This window comes from Canis lupus, chromosome 17 (assembly GCF_011100685.1).
Source record: "Canis lupus familiaris isolate Mischka breed German Shepherd chromosome 17, alternate assembly UU_Cfam_GSD_1.0, whole genome shotgun sequence".
NCBI classification, from domain to species: Eukaryota; Metazoa; Chordata; class Mammalia; order Carnivora; family Canidae; genus Canis; species Canis lupus.
In genome coordinates, this window is record NC_049238.1 from 32,563,530 (window position 1) to 32,590,185 (window position 26,656).

Genomic DNA, 26,656 nt, shown 5'->3' on the forward strand with positions numbered 1-26,656 from the left:
AAGAAATTCTAGAAAGCATAGTGGAGGCATGCATTACCTTTCTCTGATTCTTTTACCGTATCGTATCTCTATCTTTCCTGGTTCCTTTATCCCTGGCTGATTTCTGACCTCTGCCTGTCTGCATTGGGTGCTTTATTCAGCCACTTGGAATCTTCTGCTGCCACAGAGCTGAGTCAGCTCTGCTGGTGCTTAGAAAGTCCCAGGACCTTGCAGAGAGGGATGGAGACCAGTGACAGAAGGAAGGGGAGGAAAAATATCCCCTTGTACTGTGCTTTTCAAAAGTAAAAAATATGCCTCCAAAGAGGGCCTCTTATGTGCTCTCTTTATCTCTTTGTGGTCTAACTGGGGCAGAAACTACCATCTCCAAAGACATTGGGACTCATAAGTGTTAAATGATCTGCTTAAGGTCACACAGCTTGAAAGCATTCCAAATCAGTTGTAGTCTGTATGTTCCAAATGCAACTCCAGGATTCTTTCCACTTGTTCATTCCGACATCTCTATTCTGGGACTATTATCAGAAGTGCCTGAACTTGTCTTTGGGAAATCCCGTCATTCACTCAAGTGCTTCATGAGGTGCTTTGATTATGAAAACAGAAGAAATCTTAAAGCTTTGCTATGATGACAACTAAGAATGTTAACAGTCTATTAAAATAAGATGTAAGGATTTAGGAAGATAGGTACATCCTCACTGTATCTTCTCAAAAGCTGAGTAAGTAGTATTGCTAGAAGGTTCACTCATAGCAGACATGAGAAAAACAATAGCAGTGGAAAAAGTTTTTGTGTCTCTGGAATAAGTAAGTGTTCTTCCATGAATGCAGGAGAAAAGGCTGAGGTTGTTAAACGCTTAATATTCCTTAAGTTTCATTCCATTCAAATAGCATGGTACCAACTGTAGACAAGATACTAAAATGCCTTTTGTGAAGTGCAATGAAAAAGGTATGATTTTAGACTTTGGATCAATGACATTGGACTCAGGCTAACTTGAGCTCCCTATAAGGTCATGGCTAAAATGAAATAAAGTAAGATGTAAAAGTTGTTACAGAGTACCTCAAATGTGTGTTAGAAACAAATAGTTTTTGTTTTTGTTTTTGCTGTCAGATGAATGAGATGAAAGCATTCAGAAAATGCCCCTGGATTTCAAGGAAAGAGAAGCTTACTAGTTCACAGTGTAGTCATAATTAGTTATTTTAGCAAAAAATAAGCATGCAGCATAGTTTGGAAATTTTCTTTTTGTAAAAGTGGTCCTAAGCTCCAGATCACATTATAGTCATTTAGGAAGTAATATAACATAAAAACAAAAACAAAAGAACCACAAAATATCCAAGTCTACTTCAGACCAATTAAATCTGAATCTCTAGGGGGCGGAGTCTGAGTTTTTTGTTTGTTTTGTCTTGTTTTTTTAGCTTACCAGGCCATTCTAGCATGTGGTCACTGTTGAGGAAAGTTGGTTTGTAACATCAGCAGTCTTGAGTAGCAATCCCAGAAAACTTCTTTTGGTGATGACCATGACTTATGTGTGTCTATTTTAGTAATAATGGCCCATGGTGTATCCTCTTTTCTTTCTCATGGTGGCCCTATTCATAATTTTCAGTTTTCTGAAGAGGATCTGAGGTGAACACATCAGCCTGCAGTGTCCCTAGCAATGGTAAGTGAAATGTAAGAGAAGAAACATAAGAGCTTGTCCTTAGCCTGTCTTGCAGCTGGAGGGAGTAAATCAATTACAGCCTTTTTACTTCTTTTTTTTAAGATTTTATTTTTATTTAGTTGAGAGAGAGAGAGAGAGAGAATCCTGGAATCCCGGATCAAGCTCCCATGTCAAGCCTCATAACAGGCTCTCTGCTCAGAGGGGAGTCTGCCTTTTACTTTCCTTCTCCTTTTGCCCCTCCTCTACTCATGCTCTCTATCTCTAAACGAACAAACAAAGAAATGAATAAAATCTTTTAAAAAAGAACGCATTGCTTAATATCCACAGAATTATGAAATTTCCAGTTTTACTTCTGTTAATGATTTGTAACTTCCAAGGTGATAGGAAAAGTTAATTAGTATGATATCTATCTTTCTATATCTATTGAGACTTAACTTGTGGCCTAACATGCTCTATCCTGGCAAATGTCCTATGTACGCTTGAGAAGAATGTGTTATGCTATTGTTGTTTTGTAGTCTTTTCTTTGTATGTCTATCTAGTTGGTTTATTTATCTAGTTGGTATTATTAATGTCTCTTTAGTCATCCTTGGTCTGGTTGTTCTATCCATTACTGAGAATGGAGTATCAAAGTCTATATTATTGTAGAATTGTGTATTTCTCTCCTCGATTTTGTCAGTTTTTGCATCATATATTTTCATGATCTATCATCAGTTGCATAAACAATTATAACCATTGTGTCTTCTTGCTGTATTGAGGATTAAAAAGTATATAACGCCTTTCTTTGTCTCATAATCTTTTGTGATTTAAAGTCTGTTTATCTGATATTAATACAACCATCCCTGCTTTCTTTGGTTTTTATTTGCATGGAGTATCTTTGTCCTTCTTTTCACTTTTGGTCTATTTCTTTGGTTCTAAGGTGAATATTATATAAACTGAATATACATGTAATGGAATGTGTGATTTTATCTATTCTTCTAATCTCTGTCTTCTGATTGGAGAGCTTATTCATTTACATTAGTAATCACTAATAAGGAGAGGCTTCTGTCATTTTCCTTTTTGTTTTCTCTATGTTTATAACTTTTCTTGTCCTGGATTTTCTATATTACTGCTTTCTTTTGTGTTTAGTTGATTTTTTTTTTTTTTTGGTTTAAATTCTCTTGTCATTTTGTTTGTTTGTTTGTTTATGTTCTATAGCTATATTCCTTGTGGTTACCTTGGGGGATTATACTTAACATTCTAAGGTTAAAGTACACTATTTTGAATTTATACCAGCTTACTTTCAATAACATTCAGAAACTCTGCTCCTTATAGCTACATCCCTTCCCATGTAGGTTGCTGATGTCACAAAATTACATCTTTATACATTGTGTGTCCCAAAATATAACCTAATAATTCTTTTGAATGCATCAGTCTCCTAAATTATACAGAAATCAAAATTAGGAGTTATAAACTAAAGTTGTAATGATACTAGCTTTTGCATTAATGATTGTTTTTTTAAAAATGTATTAGTCTCACGAATCATGCAGAAAATAAAGTGAAGTTACAAACTCCACAAGCTTGTTGTTGTTAAAAGATTACAAGCTTTTATAATTTCCCTTGTATTTTCCCTTATTGAGATCTTTATTTGGCCATATGGCTTTGAGTTACTATCTGGTATCTTGTCATTTCATCTTGGCGGACTCCTTTGAACATTTCTTGCAGGGCAGGTCTAGAGGTAATGAACTCCTTCACCTTTTGTTTATCCTGAATATCTTAATGTCTCCCTCACTTTCAAAGGACAATTTTGCCTGATGTAGGATTCTTGATCGACAGTTGTTTTCTTTTAGCACTTTGAATATATCAGTACACTGCCTTGTGGCCATCAAACTTCTGGAGAGAAATCTTAATGAAGATCCCTTGTCTCTCTCTTGTGCTCTCAAGATTCCCTCTGTCTTTGTCTTTCTAAAATTTTATTATGTCTCAATATGAGCCTCTTTGAGTACATCTTACTCAGGGTTTGTTGAGCTTCTTGGATGTTCATATTCATATATTTCACCAAATTTGGGGAATTTTTAGGCATTGTTTCTTTATATATTCTCCTGCCCATATAACTGTCTCTTCTCTTTCTGGGACTCCCATAATGTGTATGTCGGTCCACTTGATAATGTGCTGTATTTCCCTTAAGCTCTATTCAATTTTCTTCAATCTTTTTTTCTTCTTCTTTCTCAGACTTAATAATTTTCACTATTTTAGCTTTAAGGGTGGTGATTCTTTCTTCTGCTTACTCAGATTTGCCTTTGAATTCCAAAAAAAACATTTTGATTATGTACTTCTCAGCTAAAGAATTTCTTTTTAGGTTTTCTCTTTGTTGATATTTCCCTTTTTTTTTTTTTTTTTTACATTTTCTCCAAATCTTCTTTAGTTCTTTGAGCATCTTTAAGATGGCTATTTAAAAGTTTGCCTAGTATATCTGCCATCAATTCTTTTGTAGTGACACTTCTGTTGATTTATTTATTTCCTTGGAATGGGCCATAAGTTCCTATCTCTTTATATGCCTTATGATTTTTTTGTTGAAAACTGGAAATTTGAACCTAAAAATGTGAAAACACAGGAAATCAGTCTGTTCTTCCTTTCCCAAGATTTTCTGGGTTTTGTTGTTTTATTTCTGTTTGATTTCTGTAGACTAAAAAGTCATAATGATACTAGCTTTTAGTATCAGCCTGAGAGTTAAATATAAAGTCATCCCAGGTCTTTTCTGGGTCTTTTGCTGGGCATGTGTGGTTAATTTCTATTATCTCCTATATTTGCAGTAATTTTGAATGTCCTAGTCTTTAATGTCTGGATCCCAAAAAGGGGAAAATGAAAAGAAGAAGAAGAAGGAGAAGAAGAAGAAAGAAGAAGAAGAAGAAGAAGAAGAAGAAGAAGAAGAAGAAGAAGAAGAAGAAAGAGAAAAGAAGAGGAGGAGGAGGAGGAGGAGGAGGAGGAGGAGGAGGAGACAGGAAAGGGGAAGTGGCCCTTTAAGTCTGCTGGAAGTCATATCAGCCAGAGGGGGAGGGACTTGCAATAATGGGGATAAGTAAAACTATAATGACTGCTACCTCTTTGTCTGCATCTGTATGATCAGCAGCAGCAGCAACCAGAGGTCAGAACACAGATCCTTAATATTTGGAGGACAGAGTCCATTTTGCCCAACTTGGCTTCCACCAACTGTGTGTAAGCTTCTCTGGGAATATGTTCAATGCCTGCCATGCAGCAGGGAGTAGGTATGGGTAGCTGCTACTGTGCTAAGAGCTGAAACAGACTGTCCATGCCTTTCTTTGGAAGTTGCAAGCTTTCCATAGAGTTCATAGTTCAAAAAGAGTTACATCCGATGGATTCTTCCAGCGTAGTGTTGTCTAAGTGTGAGGACAGATTCCTGGTGCTTCCTATTCTGCCATCATCCCAGAGCGTCATGAATAGCGAATTTTTAATCATCTCAGTAAAGATCACTTTTTATTAAGTAATTTAGCTTCCTTAAAATGTGATTAATCTGGAATTTCAGGGAAAGAAAACGTTTCCAAACTGATTTCCCATCATCTTAGAATCCTTCGTTCAATCTTCATTGTCTAAAAGCAAAGTACATATTGAGAACAAAGTTCACAAGGGACTTTTCCCCTTTTCCCCATGATCTGACATGTCCAAGTTTCATCATTCATATTCAAGCATTATGCACTAGAGACGGTCACAAATAGACTTACACCACATTTCCTTCCTTTAATTTTATATTTACGTCAATACCAACGTCTGAGCAGTACAGTTTTTTTTTTTTCCTCTTTAACTCAACAATTAAACTCAAGATCAATCCCAGACGTTTCATGGCTCTTCCAGGTCACATTGATGCTGCATATGGGAGAAGAAAAAATTTCTGCTTCAATGAAGATTTTCCATAAGGATGAAGCTCCATTTTTCAATCCACATTTAATGAAACATCTATGCATTTAATACTTCATTCATTCATCTATAGTCTGAGTTCTTGTTTCCACTAGCACTTTTTTAGACCCTCATCACAGTCTAGTGAGTCTGATTTCTTAAGGAACCTTCTGTCTTTTGGGTGAGAAAGATATTTGGGATCAATCATATTTAGGCAGAGTTAAGTGAGATATTATAGAGCACAGAAGGGGAAAGGACATAGGCTGCTTGAAAGAGTCAGGAAAGGACATCACAGGGATGGTGTCTGATCTCAGACTTAAAAGATAATTAGGAGTTAATGAGGCAAAAAATATGAGAACAGTAAAATAAGTGAAGGGAACAGCATATGCAATGACACATTGGCATGTGCAGAGATGTGGAATTCAGAATGCTTTCAGGATGTTTATGAAAGAAGGGATGGGTAGGAATAAGATTCTGAAAACTGAATTTTAGGTCCTCTGACCTAAGGACATTGGACTGATTCTATAGGCAATAGAGCATAAATAAAGGGAATTTTAAAGCAGAGGGTGGTTTGTGAGTATTTGTTTTGCTGAAAGTTATTTCTTTTTTTTTTTTTTTGAAAGTTATTTCTAATAGCACACAGAGGATTAATTAGACACTGGTAGTAAGTAAAGCAGTGCAAGAAAGAAATGTTCTCAGCCTTGGAAAGAAGATGGAGAAGAGGATTCATACTTGAGAGACCTTTATGGAACATTATTGATAGAACTTGCTATTGGTTGGGCTTAAAATGTAAAGAGGTTTGCTTAAGAGAAGGTTAACTATGAAGTACCTGAGGTCACTACAGGTAGCTAACAGGTCACTATAAATTCAGGCATGCTGTTTGAGAGAGTTGAAGTAATTCGTATGAGCCAGGTAAAGCAGAGTATCATTAGAATGAAAGATACATTAGCCAAGGGCAAAACTCCAATGGCAGCGTTTCCATTTCAGATCTTGGCTAGGTTTTAGTAGACTCTGCATGTTCAGAGTTTAGTAAGATTTCTGCAGGTTTGACTGGATGAATTATCTTCTGAGTTCTCTTATATAATCTATTTTACATATCTCTTTAATCTCTGAGAAAAGATTGGGCCTAATTGGTAGTATATTACAATGCCTTATCCACAGGGAATACATTCCAAAACCCCCCTCTGAATGCCTGAGACTATGGATATACTGAACTCTACATATGCTATGTTTTTTTCATGTACACACATACCTATGATAAAATTTAACTTATAAATTCGACACAGTAAGAGATTACAACAATAAGTAATTATTATTATTAATATTTATTTATTTATTTTATTTATTTACTTATTTATTTATGAGAGACACACAGAGAGAGAGAAAGAGAGGCAGAGACACAGGCGGAGGGAGAAGCAGGCTCCATGCAGGGAGCCTGACGTGGGACTTGATGCCGGGTCTCCATGATCACACCCTGGACTGATGGCAGCGCTAAACCGCTGAGCCACCAGGGCTGCCCAACAATAAGTAATTAAAAGCTGAATAGTAACAATGTATTATAAGAAGAGTCATGGAAATGTAGTCTCTCTCTGTCAAAATATCTTATCCTTACTGTACTCACCTTTCCTCTCCTTGTGATGATCTCAGATGATAAAAGCCCCATATGATGAGATCATGTGAAGTGAATGACGTAGACAATGTGACAATAGACTACCATTGACCTCCTGATATCGCCAGGAGGAGGATCATCTGCTTTCAGACTGCAGTTGAGTGCAGGTAACAGAAACCATGGCAAGTGAAACCACAGACAAAGGGGGACCTTTGTATTCTTTTTTTTTTCTTTGATTTTTCAAAAGAGTAAAGTATTAGAAAAGCAGTGATTTTTTTTCTTAAGAAGAACTGATCATCATTTTTACATGTTTACTAGAAGAGCAATGATGGGGTTAGATTCATGATCTATAAAGTAAGAACAAATCATAGCCTCATATTATAGAGGAGCGTAAAGGTTAGATAGTTTAATATTTGGAATTCCAAATCAGGTTCCATTGCTCCAGATCCCACAGTTTAAGCCCGTGGGTTTAAAACATGACTGATGCCTACCTTCACCCTCCAGAGATTCTGACTTAATCGCCTCAAGCGAAGTTCAGGCATTGATTCTAAAAACTCCCCTGGCAATTCTAATTGCAGCTAGAGATGCAAACCGTTGCTTCACATCTTATTACTTCACCACCTTCTGTTTTGGAAGATGTCACCACATCACACTATCTCAATGACTCTCCCTGGAGCTCAATGCAAATGGTGCCCCATGGAGATGTATAGTTTGGCAGCTGTACCTCAACACATATTCATCTCTGAAAAAACAACCCTTCAATTCCAAGAGTTTTAATAAGTATAATTAATTGGAATCTTTTGTTCATTTGAAGCCAGAATCATATGGTCATCGAAGTAGAGAAGTCTTAATTCTTACAGTTTTCTTACTATTTTGGAAAACATTTGGCTTCACTTACTCTTGTGAGGATTTCACAGAGCTCCTTACCAACTAAAAGTGGTCTTATCTATTAGAAAACAATAACAAAAGCAGGAAAGGGCTAGGACAGAGGTAGGCTAAGAGTTTAGATGGAGTAGACTTTGCTGTGATACTGAGTGGGTATAGTGCCATCCTCAGATGCCATCCAGAAGATTCCTGAATATAGGCAGTGGAAACAGAACCAGAGAAATTAGCTCTTATAGAAAGAGAATGGGCAACTGGAGACAGGGCCTGACAATTCACTAACTGCGGGAACTTGAGCAAAATTATTAACCTCTCTGAACTTTAGTTTGCTCTTCTATGAAAAGAGATGGTGATACCTTTTCCTCCGAGGGTTTACATGAACTCCTAAATGTGAAAACACCTAGCTTTGAGCCTCTTTATTGATTTCCCCTCCACAGTGGCTTTGGCTGAAGGGCAGTGGTAGCAAAAGCAGAAAGTGCAAGGAAATGGCAGCCAGTCGTAGTAAGTCAAAGACAATGATGGGAGAATGAGGTGGGCTGGACATGGAGCACAGCTGCAAGATTTGAAGCCTCCATTATGGCCATAGTCACTCACAATCAATTCCATTTGTTTGCAAAAAAGGAACCACCATTTTAATTCTGTAGCCTCCTACCCATCGGAAAATAATTCAGCTTGCCCTACTTTCAGAAGGGTCAGCTTGATACTCTGTAGGTTCTCTTCAGAAAGAGCACGGGCTATAGTCATGTCATTTTATAATGCTGCTGCCTGAGTTTTCATTTAATTAAGAAGACTGACCTTTAGAAAGAGTTTATTTTTTTTTCTTCCTCTAGCTTAGCTTGCTATGATCCTAATGGAAGCTGAAAATCTGATGGTAAGAAGTGCCAAGTTTGCACTGATAAGGCTAACACATTGTTCCTATCCTTACAGAGAAATTAAATAAGCATAATTATAGATGCATAAGCCAAAATCACTTTCAGATAAACCCGATCTCAAGTAGATGAGAAGGTGGGAACAGTAGGAAATGAAAGATAAGCCCTAGAGGAATGTATACAAAAAAAATCCCATGTACCAAAGAACTAAGACCCCATGAACACATATCCTTGTAATTAGCCTCTATCCAAAGCAAATTAAAGTCAAATTCTTACCCAATCCTTTAAACCTCTGGAGATGGAGAAGTGGCTACTTAAAGGCTCTGTTGTGTACAGCATTTGTGGTGCTTCTTAGATAGAATGGCCACACAAACTGGTGAGACAGGAGAACATGTGACCTATCAGAGTGACTGCCATAGGACCATAGCACTGCACACTCTGCATTTGCTAATGGTTGATGATGTCATACCCTATAAGGTTAACAAGAGGATAGGGACCGTCAAGCTCTGGTCGAGTCTGGAGAAGACTCTGGCATTTGCACTGCCCTAGATTTATCACAAACTCCAACTAGCCAGTCACTGCTTAGGAGAGCTCCTGAGCTTCTGCCCTGACCCTAAGATCACAACCCCTGCAGCTCTGTGTGTGTTCTGTTTTTGGTGACTTTTTTCCTTTCTACTAGAGAATACATTGGTCTTCCTAGAGACTGTTTATCTGGATAGAATGAGATTGTGTTACCCACACAGACTACTTGCCTCTCAACCATGTCCTGACTGTCTGGTGGCCGAGTGCACAGTCATCATTACACGCACAACCCCACACTGATGACAACTCTGTAGGGTGGTGATGGGCTTATGTATGCCCCTGGAGTTAGCAACAACCTGCTTCCCAGCTTCATCCAATTGGTAAGCAACCTTTCTTCAATCAACTATCATTGATTGATTTGCAGATTAAACCAAACAATATGATGTTTACTCAAATTAAGGCTTTGGTCCCAAGATATTCTGGTTTGTGTCTCGCCGACTGTGAGCACTTTTATTTCTGTTCCTTAGCAGTAACAAGTGAGTATTAGAGGCAGAGGAGTATTTGTTTCCCTCCTTTTGAAGGTTGTAAAATATTATTCAATACCAAATGGAGCAAAGAGATAAAGAAACAAAATATGAATGGGATCTTTGAATAAATGATCCTAAATCACATTATTATACCCCCTAGTTTTTTCTTTTCTTTTTTTTTTAAAAGATTTTTATTTATTTATTCATTCATGAGAGACACAGGGAGAGAGAGAGGGGGGCAGAGACACAGGCAGAGGGAGAAGCAGGCTCCATGCAGGGAGCCTGACGTGGGACTCAATTCCAGGTCTCCAGGATCAGGCCCTGGGCTGAAGGTGGCACTAAACCACTGAGCCACCTGGGCTGCCCCCACCCCCCCACCCCTAGTTTTTTCTGGCAGCGTTAGTGTAGGTAGTAAATTAGGGTTACTTTCCCAGGTACATTCAGCTGCATGAAAAGAGAGACTATTTCTCATGTTGCTAACTTAATAGCCTTGCTCTGGGTATTTGCAATACCTTAAATGAAGAAAAGGTCAAGAAAGGATGAGGCAATAAGCAGTGCTTGTACTTACAGCATCTCTTTCTACCTTCCCAGGGGCCTTCCCACCCTTGCATATTTTTATCCCAGTGTACATGAATTCATTGCAGGTCATGTAATTTACCACATGCATGAGTGAACTCAAGGAAAGGAGTGTTATAAACAAAATTGCTTCTGTGTACCTATTGGTGTCTATTGCTAGACACACACTCACACACGAACACATGCATAGGCTCTCATTTTAGCATACCCAGGAAATGAAAGTCATTATTCAACTTTAAGCTCTAGTACATAATAGATCCCTTCTTACCTCAGCTCATTATATACCTTAAGGGAAATTTGAAGCTAAACAAGCAAACCTTGTAGCATGCTACTCCTTCTAACAGCAGAGTCTAATTTTATTTATTTATTTATTTATTTATTTATTTATTTATTTATTTATTTATAAAATATTTTTAAGTTTATTTATTCATGAGAGACACACAGAGAGGCAGAGACATAGGCAGAGGGAGAAGCAGGCTTCCTGCAAGGAGCCTGATGGAGTACTTGATCCCAGGACCCCGGGATCACGCTCTGAGCCAAAGGCAGAGGCTCAACTGCTGAGCCATCCAGATGTCCCCTATTTTTATTTGAGCTGGCATGGCATTTAAATGTATTCTCACATAAGATAATAGCAGTCATTGCACATATCACAGTGGAACTAAAATCCATCCACAAGGAGAATACTCAGTGAAGCAGGTGTGTGTTCTTGATAAAGGCCTGTGAGGAGAATCCTATAAAGGCTTTAACTTCTATTTTTAGTATGACAGATATTCTCTGATAGAAGGATTTTTATTTTCTTTCTTTTTTTTTAAATATTATTTATTTATTTATTTATTTGGGATAGAGACAGAGAGAGAGGCATGAGCAGGGGGTAGGGGCAGAGAGAGAGGGAAGAGCAGACTCCCCTCTGGGCAGGGAGCCCTAGGCCTCAATCCCAGGACACAGGATTATGACCTGAGCTGAAGGCAGACTCTTAATTGACTGAGCCACTTAGGCACCCTTCTTTCTCTTTTTTACCTATAATTTTTTTTCAGATATTGACAAAATCTGCAATATTTTCTCTAGCCGATGTTATGCTCCATGTAGCAGATTTAACACAATGCCTGTCAGTTGCCCAAATCCTCCCGGGGATTTACACACACGTCCTTCTGTATCATCCTGATTCTTATTTCTTTTCCCAGATAACAGCTATCACTGCTGCCCTGAACTAGTGATACTAGGCTCCTCCCCAGGGAGCCAGCTACAACTATATAAATACACTTTTAGGCGAGTGTGTGGGACACCTTTGCTATAAAAGGGCTCTGAAAAGAATGCAATAGTTTCTAAACATTGGCATATTGGCCTTGAATGAACAGGACAAAATCGGGGATTTTGCATCATTGTAAATGAGGGTCAAGATGATCTAACGTGGAAGTAAAGGACATTCTTTTCCTTAGCATCTTATTGTTACTAGACTAATAATACCCAGGGAGAGGGGAAAATGCGATAGAGGCTCTATTTTCCTTTCTTGGTAATGACTGCTTATGACCTTGAGCATTTGTAGATGGACATATAGCTGTAAATCTGATTCAAAAATAATTTTTTCTTGATTTTCTTGAATTAGAAATCTGAGTTATTCTTTTCTAAAGATGCATATTCCATTTTCAATCTCGCTTCTCTTCTCTAATCTTTCTTTCTTAAAAAATAAAGACACCATGGCTTCATCTCTCAATTGAATTCATACCACTCCTCTTGGCAAAGAGAGATGAAAAGAGAGAGACCGGTGGCAGAATGTCAGGTGTGAAAGTATGATACCAGCATCAGATGCAGTGACAAGGAGAGGGAAAAAAAGGTCCACGGTCAGAAGGAGTTATAGCTAAGGAGGATAATAGGATGGAACAGAGCAGAAAAGTTGGTGCAGGGTCTTTTTTTCCAGCAGCTTTGTGTCAAATGGCTGGCAGGCATTGTCTCAATGCTGTGCTAGACAGCTGTAAAACCCAGCCTCAGATCTCACAAAGGCAAGAAGTACTTGTTGACACAGCCACCTGTTGCTATTGCTTTGGCATCACTGAGGAAACAGTGAATGAATTTGCCTACCTCCTTCAGTAGGCCACCAGAGCAAGTGGTCTTTGTCTTACTCACCTCTATTTTCCCAGAGCCAGCCTAGAGCTTGGCACATGATACCCATCTAACAAATGTTGATTAAACTGTATGCTTGAAAATCAAGTCAATATGAATTGTTCTTCTAGAACTCTAGAGGTAAGACAACATAAATCAAGACCTCAAATTCCAAGGCCTGGGGCTAACCCCCAAAGAGGTCTTACATTTGATAAGAATGTTTTCTGTAGGATTGGCCAGGGGGTATGGGAAGAAAGTTTACTTGTTTTTCGACATTAGGGAATAGAAACAAAGCCTTAAAGAGAAAACATAGGACTTTGTGCAGCGAGAGAGAGAGAGAGAGAGAGAGAGAAGACATCAAGTAGAGTAGAAAAGTTTGCTTCTTGTGTAGAGGTTTGGGAAAAGACAGGTGCAAGAAGACCATGGTAAGCATAATCTGAGAAACTCACAAAGATTCCTAAATCAGAGAATAACTTGGGGTGTACAGATGTGTAACCATTAATTTCAGGGACCAAAGACACCTGACTACATATGCACGGACACTTATGTTTTAAAAATTGCTACAAAAGAAAGAGAGAAGAAAAAAAGAAAGAAGAAAGAAAGAAAGAAAGAAAGAGGAAAGAAAGAAGAAAGAAAGAAAGAAAGAAAGAAAGAAAGAAAGAAAGAAGAAGAAAGAAAGAAAGAAAGAAAGAAAGAAAGAAAGAAAGAAAGAAAGAAAGAAAGAAAGAAAGAAGAAAGAAAGAAAGAGGTTTGAATTGGATGCCTACCATTTATATAATCTATGATTGTGAATGGGAACAGAGCGGGTATAGGTGGACATAAAGACAGTGTTGAGAGGGGGAAATTTAAGTCAGATCCATGTATGTTACAATGCAACAACATAGCTTTTACTACTTCCTATTTTTCTTCTGGTCTTGACAGTGTCTGTATATTTGCTTCTATGTATATTCAATCATAGCCTTTAATTTATGCCAGTTTGCTATTTTACCTCCTATGCCATATTTTTAAAAATCTGCCCCTCATTTCCTGAAATACAGATTTGAACTAACATGAAACTATAAAAATGTATGTCTGGATTTTTCTAATATAGAGATTTTTATTTGCTAATTTTTAGAGCTTCATTTCCTTGCTTTTCAGATATTCTATTTTCTTCATTAATAGAACACTAAAATCCTTTCATTGGCCTCGTTTTTAATGATAAAATTATAAACTTTCACTTTGGTTGAGAAAGGCCCAACTCCACTGAAAGCCATCTGAACTACATTATCATTTACCTTTTTAACCATATAGACCAGTGGGAGCCAAATATCAAAATAAACTCTTCCTTTCCTCAAGAGAAGTTAGTAGCCTGCATCCTTGCAATACAATCAGGATGGTAAAAGAAAATGGAATATAGTATTGTAGACTGATTTTAGATCAGATACAGTTAAGTTTTGGGAAACCTGGGTAATCCATAGTCACACAGTAAGTATAATGTACACAGTAAGTATAACGTTATTTTAGTTACTTTGCCTTTATCCTTCTCCTTGGGCTCTGCTGGTTTCACATGTAGAGCATCTTAATTGTAGAGCAATCTTATAAAAATTATTTTAAGTTTAGATTTTAGTCTTGATAAGCCAATACCTAATCTAATAATGGCATGAGAAACAATTCAAGCACATTCTGCATTAAATTTGAATGAGGAAATGTAAATTCATGGAAAGAAGAGCCACTGTAAATAGTTTAAAAGCCCAGAAAACAAATGTATCAGAAGTTCCTCAAAAGTTTTTTCTAGTTTGGTATTTTATTTTGTTACAGAGATCTCTCATATATTTGCTGTTGCTGGATACTCAATCTGTGATGGTGCTGATTTTCTATCTAGAGTAAAGTTCAAATGTCACAATCTTGCGGTAGATGAACACACCCTACAATTGATCATTTGAGAAGTAACCAATGAATAATGGGTTTTATTAATAGAACATCGGTCTACTATAAGCTCTGACTATAAGCTCTAAGCTCTGACTATACCTGCAGATCTGTGTGAGGTATATCCAATGGTCTTTGTCTGAAGAAGCTGTTCATTTTGAGAAGAGAAAGTTTATTTATGTGAAATATGACACAAGGCAATATGAATAACAATGGTGTTTAGGTACAAGGCAGACAAGATCTATGTTGTGTCAGAAATGGTGAGGCAAGCAGTGGGACTTGAGTCACGTCTGTAAGAAGAAATATGCTTTTATATATGGAGAGTGGGGTGGAGAATATTTTAGCTTGAAATAATAGTAAGAATGAGGGCAGAGTGATATGAATGTGGGTGACAGGCTTGGGGACCATTTACATTAGTATTCTTGGAGCAAAGGATATAATGTATATACATATGTGCAGAGGAAGATGGGAGTATAGTGGAAAGAAGCCGTGGATGATTATGGAAGACAAGAGGATTAGTTGGACCCTGAACTTTATTGTGAATTTTATTCTATGAATAGTACTGAAACTCTTAAGGACTTCTGAGCTAAACAAGTGGCTCATACAAAAGAGGTTTTTTGGAATATTAATCTGACAATGTTTTGAAGACTACTTCTGAAAAGAAGAAGAGAGGGTTCAGTAAAGTATTTAATAATCCAGGCACAATAGTTGCAAACCAAAAATAGTATGGTAGAGTGAAAAAGGTAAAAATTCTAAGCAGCGGTTTTAGATATTCAGTTCAAGGCAAAGCAGAGGGCTATCTTATGAGATTTGTCTGCTGTTTTTAAAGGTAGCTTCCCCGTTTTCTTTTTGCCAATCCACCTGTTTATATCCTGACCTGATACTCTGATAGAGAATGTATTTTGGGATTGTTCTCTGTCTTTCATCCTCATTACAAAGGACTGGCCCAGTGATTGTGATGCCTGTAAAACTCTTAGCCAGTGTGAGGACAAAGAATCTAGCTAGGAGGAAGAAAAATAGATCTGTCTGTCTGGATGTTGCAAAATAGTCCATTTTTAGTGATCTTTAAACGCATTAGGCCACATATATTATCATTTACTTCTAAAAGTTTGTGAAATTCAAGAGCTCTGAAGTGAGGCCATCTGTATTTAATCCTAGATTTACCCTACTTTATGGGTGACTTTGGACAAATCAGAATTTATTATACTTTTGGACTTTGTGCTTCTAGTTTCTATCATGGTCTTATCTAATAGTGTTTGAGAAAAGGCACAAAGACATGTATAGTGAATAGAATGCTGGCTTTAACATGTCATTAAATCTTAAAAAAGACCTGTAATAAACCATTTCTCCTACCCCAAATCTTTCCATAATTAATCGACATCTAAGTATGAGCCAGCAGGTACTTGCTGATACAACAAAGTGCATGTTGACAAGAAAAGCTAGATTTCAGTTGATAAATGGAAAAAAGTACTTCATTCTGCTTGATTCTTCCAGCCACTTGATGCTAAAGCCAGTTGTGCTGTGGCCTGTGTCAATGGCTTCAAGTGCACAAGGCCTCCAGGCAACCAATTGGTAGCGTTAGTGGAAAATATTGGAAATTGTAGGTCACTTGTATGTAAAATTTATTTTTACAGGAAATAGAGGCTAAGTGGTTCAACCATAGAGTTTACAGAAAATAGTCTGGAATCTCTTATCATAGTGATTTTTTAGTGTAAAGCTATAATATTTGATCTTTGTGCTTTTGAAAGATACTCTTTAAAGCAGCAATGAGCTCAAAAAACACAAATGCACTTAAAATTTAAAAAATAAGTACTACATTTGAACTTTTCTGGAAAGTTAATGATTAGTGCTGAATTGCACAAATTATTTGTCAACATTTATCATTCTTCACTAGGGCTGTGTGATGTGCCTGGGTATGTGAAAAAAAGGAAATCCACTGAATAAGCATTTGCATCTACTTCAAGAGCTAATAATTATTTTAAGAAGACTTTTAAAAAGAATAATTTTACATGTGGAGCTGCAGAAAGCACATGTTCATGTCACTGTATATAATTTTTCATTTAGATCAAAGAATTATAGATTTATTAATTTTTAAGATTTTATTTATTTATTTAGAGCACTCATGCAAATTGGAGAAGGGGCAGTGGAAGAGGAAAAGAGAGTCTCAAGCAGACTTTGCTGAGCACAGATCCTGACACAGGGCTCAATCTCAATACCCTGAGCTTATAACCTGAACTGAAACCAAGAGTTGGTCATTCAACTGACTGAGCTACCCAACTGCCCCAAATTTCACTCATTTCTAATTTCAAGCTTTTTTATGTCTGTATGAAAGGTGTTTGTGTATTTGTTCCATTAGCAGAAAAACTAGACATTGCTAAATTATTATATCAATGTCATCTGATTCCAAAGAGAAAGTGAATTAATTCCAAAATTAATTCAATTTTTAACTCAAAAACTTGAAAAAAAATATCAAGTCACACATGGTACTTCGTAGTCTTTGCCTAAAGGAGGATTGCTTGAATAGCAGGGATTTGGGGCACTAGTTACTATTCCTCATAAGAAGTATAAGATTATGGGAGTTATATTTCTTCCTTGTAGATGTAACAGTTAAATAAAAAAATGTGGGTTACTCTTTGTTGTAGAAAGGAACACTTTGCAAAATTACTCCTCACTTCAAAGTAAGTTTCTTTTTTGCTTAGTTTGTTTCTGTTTCTCTCTCTCCATTTTTAAATGAAATGGTATGTGCATTTTACAACTGTAATTAAAATGTACCAGTTTTATATTTCATTTTACAAATCTAAGATATCTAAACACTCACATGAACTAAATTTTAAGTCGAGGTCTTAATTAAATCTTTAAATAATTAGTGTTCAAAGCAAAAATATGAATAGAATTAATGTTAATTAGGTTGTTCATTTATCTATTCCTTTATAGACAGACATAGAAATTCAGGTCATAACCATAAGTTCTTTTTACAGAGAAGAGACAGATGTTAGAGAAACATAGTAGAAATTATGTATAAATCTATAGTAAAATACAGCCTTTTTTCAGCTAGGACTGCTAGAGTTAATGTGTGGGTGTGGGTGTGTGTGCACATGTGTGTGCATGTGTGTGTGTGTATGACACTGTTAAATTTGAATTTTAGAAGAATAAGTTATATGTTTGGTTAAGTATGTTCTAAATATTGCATGGACATACTCAGAGTAAAAATTGTTTATCTGACATTAAAATTTAACTGAGCTTCTTGTATTTTATCTGGCAACCTTATTTTCTGCATCTTGAATATATTTATTCAGACACTTTGGATTTCTGAACTAAAAATCTTTTGATATAATGTAATGTCCTCTAAGGGTGGGTGGGTTGAGAAAGCCAGAATTTATTTATGGACCACAAAGACTGTTCAGTTGTAATTTTAAAAGTTTGGGGGTGCCTGGGTGGCTAAATCAGTTAAGTTTCCAAAACTTGGTTTTTGTTTTTTGTTTTTTTTAAAAAATATATTTTATTTATTTATCCATGAGAGACATAAAGACAGAGGCAGAGACATAGGCAAAAGGAGAAGCAGGTTCCTTGGAGGAGCCTGATGCAGGACTTGATCTCAGGACCCCGGGATCGCACCCTGAGCCAAAGGCAGATGCTCAACCACTGAGCCACCCAAGTTCTCCCCCAACACTTGGTTTAAACTCAGGTCATGATCTCAAGGTTCTGAGATCAGCCCTGAGCCCCAAGTCAGGCTCTGCACTAGTCAAGGAGTCTGCTGGAAATTTTCTCCATCTGCTGCTTTGCTGTTCCCCTGACTCTTTCTCTCTCTAAAATAATACATAAATAAATCTCTAAAAAAAAAAAAAAGAGTTTGAAGACTTCAGGTTACTAAGCTCACAGATTTTTGTTTTAGATTTTATTTATTTATTTATTTATTTATTTATTTATTTATTTATTGAGAGAGAGAGAGAGAGAGAGAGAGAGAGAGAGCTTGCACAAGCAGGCATAGCGGCAATCAGAGGGAGAGGGAGGAGCAGGCTCCTCACAGAGCAGAGAGCCCCAACGTGGAACTGAATCTCAGAACCCCGGGATCATGACCCGAGCCTATGGCACATGCTTAACTGACTGACCCCCCAGGTGCCCCAGCACACAGGTTTCTCATATGGGAAGAAAACAGACAAGTTATTACACTGTGAACATAAAAACAAAGAAAACCTTTGAAATGCTGAATTTCAATTCTTCAGAACTTGATACAATATTCTATTAACAAAATGAAAGTATGAAAACGTATATATTTCTATTTATGAGAAATAATACTAGAATAAATTTAAAAGGAAGAAAATCATAGAAGGATGTCTTTTACTGTTCTTTCATGATTAAGATCTTTTATACTTCCAATTGATTAGTACACAATATGTTCATATAATAAAAAATCTAATTGCTAACAGAAATGTGGGTGCCATTTATATAATAAAACCGTTTTCAAATGAGGATCTGGTGGAATGTTCAAATGAAGGGTAATTCAAGATTCACACATCTCATTAACTGATTTGAACTTAATAAATTGATTCATATGGTATATATTCTTTTGTTACTTTAATTTGATATATCTGTTACATCCAACTCTTACTTATAGCTGTAGTTATTTTATTTTCTCTACATTCTTCCACTGAATGTGACTACTCATTCTACCATTGGAGGATATTTGGTTTGTTTCCAATTTGGGGCTATTATAGTGCTGGAATTTCTGGGTCATAGTATACAAACATTTTTGTCTTTAGTACAGAATGCCAAACTCTCTTACCTATAGGATTGAACCAATTGATACTCCCATAAACATTTCCTGAGTATCTTCATTTTCCAAATATTTTAAGATATTTATTACAACATGGCTTTAATTTGCATTTATGTAATGATTAACCATTGATGAATAATAGGCTTATTAGTCATTAGGGCATTCTCCTTGATGAAATATCTAGCCTTTTGTCCATTTTTATAATTTATTCTCTTTTTCTCATTAATTTTTGGTGGTTCTCAAAATATACATATTTCATGTCTGAGTCCTTTATTAAGCATATATATTTCAAATGGTTTCCTATACTGTGACTTGCCTTTTTACTCTGTGATGTTTTTGATAAACAGTCTAAGTTTTAATGTAGCCCAATTTATTAATTTTTCTTTATATGTAATGGTCTTGCATCCCATATAAGAAAATTTTAGGCAGTATAAATTCATAAGATAGTTTTCTGTTTTATGGCCTAGGAGCGTTTACTTATTATGTTTATTTTTACAATTCATTACTAACTGATTTTCTGATGCTGTGAAATAGGGGTCAAATTTCACTTTTTCCCACACGGTTATCCAATTACTCTAGCTGCCCTAATTGAAAAGACTGCCCTAAATTGAATTCCCACATATTAGCAGGATTGTTTGTAGATTCCCTATTTTGCTCCATTGGCATATTTGTCTATCTTTGAACCAATATCACATGGTCTTAATTACTGGAAGTCTATAGTAAGTCTTGATGTCTGGTAAAATAAGTCACCATATTTGTTTTTTCTTCATTTTTCTTGGTAATTCTTTGCTTTTTGCATTTCCATGTAAATTTTAGAATCAACCTTGTGTACACACACACACACACACGCACACACACACCTGTTCAGATTTTGACTGGGAATGCACTGGGTTGTATAGAGTGATTTGACCTATGTAAACTTTTGAGGTTTTAAATCTATAAGCCATGTATATTCTTCCACTTTTAAAGGTTTTCTTGATAATATTTTGTAGGTTTCTTATATAGAGGTCTTATTCATCTATCATTAGATTTATATTTCATATAATTATGGATTTATGGAAAATATTTTGGTTTTGATGTTATTAAAATGGCATATTTTAAAATATCTTAAGCTGTTTATTGCTAGTACATTAGAAAACTATATTTGTTTTGTTCATTACAGTATCCAGGAACACTAAAAAAATCAGTTTGTAATAATTTATTATAGCTCTTATATTTTCAATATTCATGTGCACATTGGTTGTGCATAATGGCACCTTTTATCTCTTCATTTCCAGCTTTATATCTTCTTTTTTCTTACTGTTGGGGCTAGGACATTAAGCAAAATGTTGAATGGATTTATGAATAATGAGCATTTGTGTCTCATTCTCCATTTCAGGCAAAGAACAATTCATCATTTATCATTAGTGATGTGCTCCAATGTACTCTAAATTTATCAATTACTTTTTCTTGATATTTAATTTTATTTGACAGTTCTTGATATTCCTAGTTTCCATGAATGGAAGTTCAGTTTTATCAAATACTTGTTCTGCCTATATTAAAATGTTGACATAATTTTTCTCTTTTTTAAAATATTATTTTATGGTTGAACTATATTGATTTGATTGTTAAGCCAACCTTTCATTCCTAGTATGAACCCACGTTGATCATAATGTCTTGTTATTAATGTATTCTGATGAAGATCTGTTGCAGTTATTTTTTTCATATTTTAGGATTTGTCTATGTGTGTATGTCCACGAGAAACATCAGCATACAGTTTTCCTTTCAGCTTTTGATATGAAAATTATTTTGGCCATATAAAATGAGTTAGGGATGTTTTCTTCTGTTATCTGGAAGAATTTATATGAGATTGATGTATTTCTTTTTAAAATGTTTAGGAGAGTTTACTGGTGAAGCTATATTATCCTAGAGTTTTTATTAAAGAAAATTTTTATTTATAATTTAATTTCACTGATAATTTATGAGATTTTTCATTTTGTCATGCCATTTTATATTAAGTTGTGTTTCTTGTGGAGTTTGTCAATTTCATCTAACTTCCTCCATTAATGAACATAAAGTTGTCCATAATTTCAAAAATTTTACTAGTTTTTAATGCTGACTTTTGAGGTTGCTCTATTGCATATTCTAATTTACTTTATTAAGTTCTGCTCTTTATATCTGCATTTATTACTTTTTGTGCTGATGTTGCTTATTTTTAAAAAATGTTCCGAATTTTAAAAAACTTAACCCCATAGGGTATATGTTCTTTTCTTTTGTGTATGTATTGTTCTTAAATTTTAAAAAGTTATTAAATTTGTTCTGGTGTTTTTCTCTAGCGATATAATTGACCATGGTGTCTACAGGTACCAATGTTCATATAGCATCCATGGGATCCTTGTTCTAATGAATCAAATGTTTTATTTCCTTTTACTACTGGACTTATTCTATTCTCTATCATCCAATTTTAGTAAATGTCTTCCTTTTTAAAGTTGACTTTTGTAATGCTTGGCATTAGTAACTTATGTTTCTTGATTTAAGTGTTATCCTATTTCCTCCCAGCTATCAGTGATGGGACAATGATCAAACGTAAATTGTGTCTGATATTCTTCCTCTCTTCTCCTTCCTAGTTTCACTAGTTGTATCATTTCACATTATCAAGGAACACACTCCTTAAATTCCATTTTGCTACCTAAGCCCCCTAATTTGTTTGAGTCCCATTTCTTTTACTTTCTCAGATTTTATTTATTTATTCATGAGAGACAGAGAGACACACAGAGAGAGAGAGAGAGGGGCAGAGACACAGGCAGAGGGAGAAGCAAGGTCCATGCAGGGAGCCCGACGTGGGACTCGATCCGAGGTCTCCAGGATCAGGCCCTGGGCTGAAGGAGTCACTAAACCACTGCTGCCCAGAATCCCACTTCTTATAGCAGCTCTTCACTACCAGGTTTCCTGCCACATTTCCTATTGTCACCTCTCCACAATGACTGAAGTTCTACTAGTTTCCTCAAGCCTGCCAAGGATTCATGGCAACAATATTTTATAGGTCCTTGTATGTTCATAATTAGCCTAGTAAAATATCCTTAAAATTGCATTCTACCTTGTTTTCCTTTCACCAAAGGAAGCTAGACAAAAAAGGTCAGAATTGAACTTGTTATTCATATATTTTCATTGATTTAAATACATTATAAACAAGTTCTGCAAGGCGCTGGAAGAACAACCCGCAGCATCACTCTTTGAACCTGGCCTCTCCTCCCTGATACAGGGGCAGGGCCTGTGGCTGGAAGAAGGCTTGGCTTTCTGTGAGTGCCAGCTAGAAGGCTGCCCTGGCACTATGGGCCCCTGGCTCCCCCCAAGTCCACATTAAGGCAACCTGAGTACAGGCTTCAAGGGGATCAGAGATATGTCAGGAAAGGATGCTCCATACTCTCGCCTGCCAGGACAGGGGCCAGCCCCCTTGTCCATTGGACCCAATTTTCTTCTCATCACAGAGATGGTCAGGATGAGGGCTAACTGTTAAATATAAAATTCTTAGGTCACACTTTTCTTTCTTCATATTGACCAAAACAGCCATATCATTCCCCTCAGTTTGAGAGGAATTTTAAAATGTTTCTTCCTGATGATAGGCTCCTGAATTCTCTTTTCTTAGAGCATTTACTTTAAAGACTTTCAATTGTATATTCTTTCTCTGCCCCCTTTGAAATGTAAATTTTCTTCTAATCTCTTACCAGTTTTATAACCCAGAAATGTCTTTCTCAAGGACCTGGAAGCCATCCCTTTGAAATGTAATCATCAGGAAACATAGAGTCTCTATCACCCTGTCTTTGTGGACTAGTGGGAGCTTAACTTCAACATGTGCCAACTTGCAAACACAGATGGCCTATGTCCTTACATTGACCATCTTCCTGATGCCCGTCAGTAGTTTTGTACTAGCTTGCCTCAGTACTAAAAAACTTTAGTTTGTTTGTGAGGATTGAATTCGATTTCTCTTCACTATGGTAGTAGTAATTGAATAATATTTTCTTTGTCAATTTAACCATGTCTGCTGAAATTTTTTTTGGCAATAGATCTTGTAAGTATTCTTCCACCGTATCTGTTATTGTATATTTCTGTGAAGAGATTGAAGATCAGCTTGATTATTCTCTCTTTAAAAATATCTTGAATTTTTATATAGCCATCTAATATAAATCTCAATAATTTTACCAAGACATGTTGCTTGAACACTCACAGTTCAGTATTCACTGTGGAAGGGTAAATCTTTTATTACAGAAAAGTTTTCTTTTAAAAAAAATTACATATGTATTTATTTATTTGAGAGAGAGAGAGTGAGAGAGCAAGGAGAGGGTCAGAGGGAGAGAGAGAATCTCAAGCAGACTTGGAACTCAGCATGGAGACTGACAGGGCTGGATCTCACAACTCTGAGATCATGACCTGAGCTGAAATCAAGAGTTGGACACTTAACCAACTGAGTCACAAGGCACCCCAATAGAAAAGTTTTCTTAATGCATGGTTTAAGCATTTGTTTGGTTATTGTTTTGACTGCCATCATTGTTATCTCCAATCGATAATCTTGGTTATCTATCTCCTATTTGCCACACACTCCCTGATCCTCTTTTCATCTCTTTCTGTTTCATTTTTCTCAATTTTCCCATTTTCTTTTCTTTTTTTTTTAAAGATTTTATTTATTTATTCATGATAGACATAGAGACAGAAAGGGGCAGAGACACAGGAGGAGGGAGAAGCAGGCTCCATGCCGGGAGCCTGATGCAGGACTCGATCCCGGGACTCCAGGATCACGCCCTGGGCCAAAGGCAGGCGCTAAACCACTGAGCCACCCAGGGATCCCCCTATTTTCCCATTTTCATACTTCCTTCTCCATGGTAGTTCCCTACAACATTTTATACATTCACATGTCGGTTTTGTTTTCCTTTCTATTTCACTTTTTGTCAACTCACATTTCAATGTCTTCTAGTTTTTCATCTCATTTACCCTGATCTCTTGCATTTCTTGTTTGGTGGCCTTCTTCCAAAGACATGATTTCTTCTTTATTTAAGCAAATTTTATGTCATAATGTTTCATCCTAATTCACCTATTCTATTTCACCACTTAAAAGTAATTCTATGCATGATAAAACTATTTAGGAATATGCACAAAAAATTACATTTTTATTAGTCAAGATCCTTGTTTGAACCATCATAAACTCATTATGCCTAAATAGGCAGAAGTGGATTGATTTAAAGGCTATTAGGTAGCTAATAGGAAAATTGGAGAAGAAGGATCAGAAAATTGGCAGAAACCAAAAGGGGTTTTATGACCAGAGGCACATTCACTCTCATATCACTGAACTCACTTATTTAGCACACTGGTGCTAATCCTGCAAACAGAAACTGGGACTATCATTGTCCCAGCTGCCACTGGTATTAGACTCCACCATCAACTGACACAATGAACTATAATTTATACCTATTTCTTGTTTCTATTCAACATCCCAGGCAAAAACATATAATTAGTTGAAGATGGATCACTTGCCTGCCCCTGGTTGCCAGAGTACAGGGAGAACAAACATTTGACTTTTTAGATTCCATGAAGATTCACACATTGTGAGAATCTCTAATTATTTGATGGGGCTTCAGATTCTAAGCAGTCAAGTAATATTAGTATATGATCATTTAAAAAATTATACACTAGAATGATAAAAATGTGACTTAAAATGCCAAACTACTAAAGGAAAATAAAGATACATATTACAAAGAAAGTTCAATCCAGTATAAGAAAGGAAATGAGAAAGAAATAAAGGAAACAAGGTTATCATGGGGTAGTGAACAGGTGTTTTATTGTTGTTGTTGTTGTTTTGACTACTGGCTCCAATTTTTTCTTATTCTGATAGTGTTATCTAGATTTTACTTTGAGAACAACTATACCACTTCTAGTTTGGGTAGGGCAGGTTGGGATAACCCAATCCATTTGGTGGTAGGCTCAGTCAGGACTTGAGCAGTCAGGGCAATCTACCTCACTGGTGACTGAGACTAGCTGGGAGCTGCACATGTTGCTCACACAAGGCAAAGAGCTCTGAAAAGAAAATCATGACAGACAATTTCAGGAATTATTGGAACAGAGATACTTCTTTTTCAGAATGGCTGTTCTTTGTGGTAGAATTTTCACACTTCTGGTAGCCATCTTGGCCCTATGAGGGATGATGCCATGGATGGCTTAGATGGGAGCTGAAGAGAGGAAGCAGTGGACCTGCCAGAGGTGGGGGGACAGATTTCTGACCATATTTGTTCTGGTTAATTACAATCCTGCCTAAAGCGGGCAAAATTCCCTAAGCTATGTTAACTTACTGAAAGACATATAAAAGAAGGCTTGAATTTCCAGTAAACTTTTTTATTTCATAAGTGAAATCTTATAAATTCTAAAAATGATTTCAAAAACTGTTTGGATAAAAATAGCCTAGAAAATTTAAATGCCCATAAGATAATTAATAAATGGCAAAGCATACAGTAATACTTTAGGAATTAAAAAAATGTGTGTCTGGTGCTGAAGCTAGTTAATTAATGGAATGGGAGAAAGTCTAATAATTCATGCATCCATTGAATTATATTATACTATAATACTCATATTTCATATCAATATGTGAGAATAGAATGGGATTAAGTAAGTAATATTGGGAAAAGATCGAATGATAAGTTAGATCCATGTTTCACAAAACTACTTCTGTATATATATATAAAAATAAAATTCCAGATGAATTAAATATCTCTTTAAAACAATCAGAAGAATGTCTCTTTGTAATTGCTTTGGGCTAAATTCTGTCCCTCAGAAATGTGTATGGTGAAGCCCAAATCCCCAGGGCTTTTAGAATGTAATTAAGATTCAGTGAAGTCATAAGGGTGAAGTCCTAATACAACAGCATAGATAGCCTTATAAGAGAGAGACATCTCTCACATAGTGCACATGCGTAAGAAAGAGCACGTAAAGTTACAATGAGAAGGTATACTTCGGTAAGCCAGGGAGAAAGCTCTCACCAGAAACTGACCAGGTTGACACCCTGATCTCAGACTTCCAGCCTCCAGAAACTGAGAAAATAAATTTCTGTTGTTTAACCACCAGTCTGTGGTAGTTTGTTATGGAAGCCTGAGCTGATTAATGCAGTAAACTTAAATTAAATATCTTTCAAACATGTCATAAAGACTGGAAATCAAAAACTGAGAAGTTTTACAATTGATTACATGAGATTTTAAAACTTCTATATCACAGAAACTGCCACACTCCAGGTAAGAAGGAGCAACGAATATTGACAAAATATTTTTTTCTATACATAATAAAACCAATAGCAACAATATAAAGAGCTTCTGAAATAATGAAGAAAATGACAACTCAATAGA

The 26,656-nt window shown here is 36.2% G+C and overlaps 1 long non-coding RNA gene across 6 annotated transcripts in view; it reads left to right on the plus strand.

Annotated features, from left to right (window-relative positions):
* LOC119874749 overlaps nucleotides 1–26,656 on the plus strand; it is a 53,751-nt gene that overhangs the window by 19,469 nt on the left and 7,626 nt on the right. For 5 of the 6 annotated variants that reach the window (XR_005372341.1, XR_005372344.1, XR_005372345.1 and 2 more), the window contains 2 exons: nucleotides 1,593–1,646; nucleotides 4,436–6,096. This is a non-coding gene — a long non-coding RNA (uncharacterized LOC119874749). Of the gene's footprint in view, nucleotides 1–1,592; nucleotides 1,647–4,435; nucleotides 6,097–26,656 lie in introns of those variants that run through there. The other variant, XR_005372343.1, reaches the window with a different exon arrangement.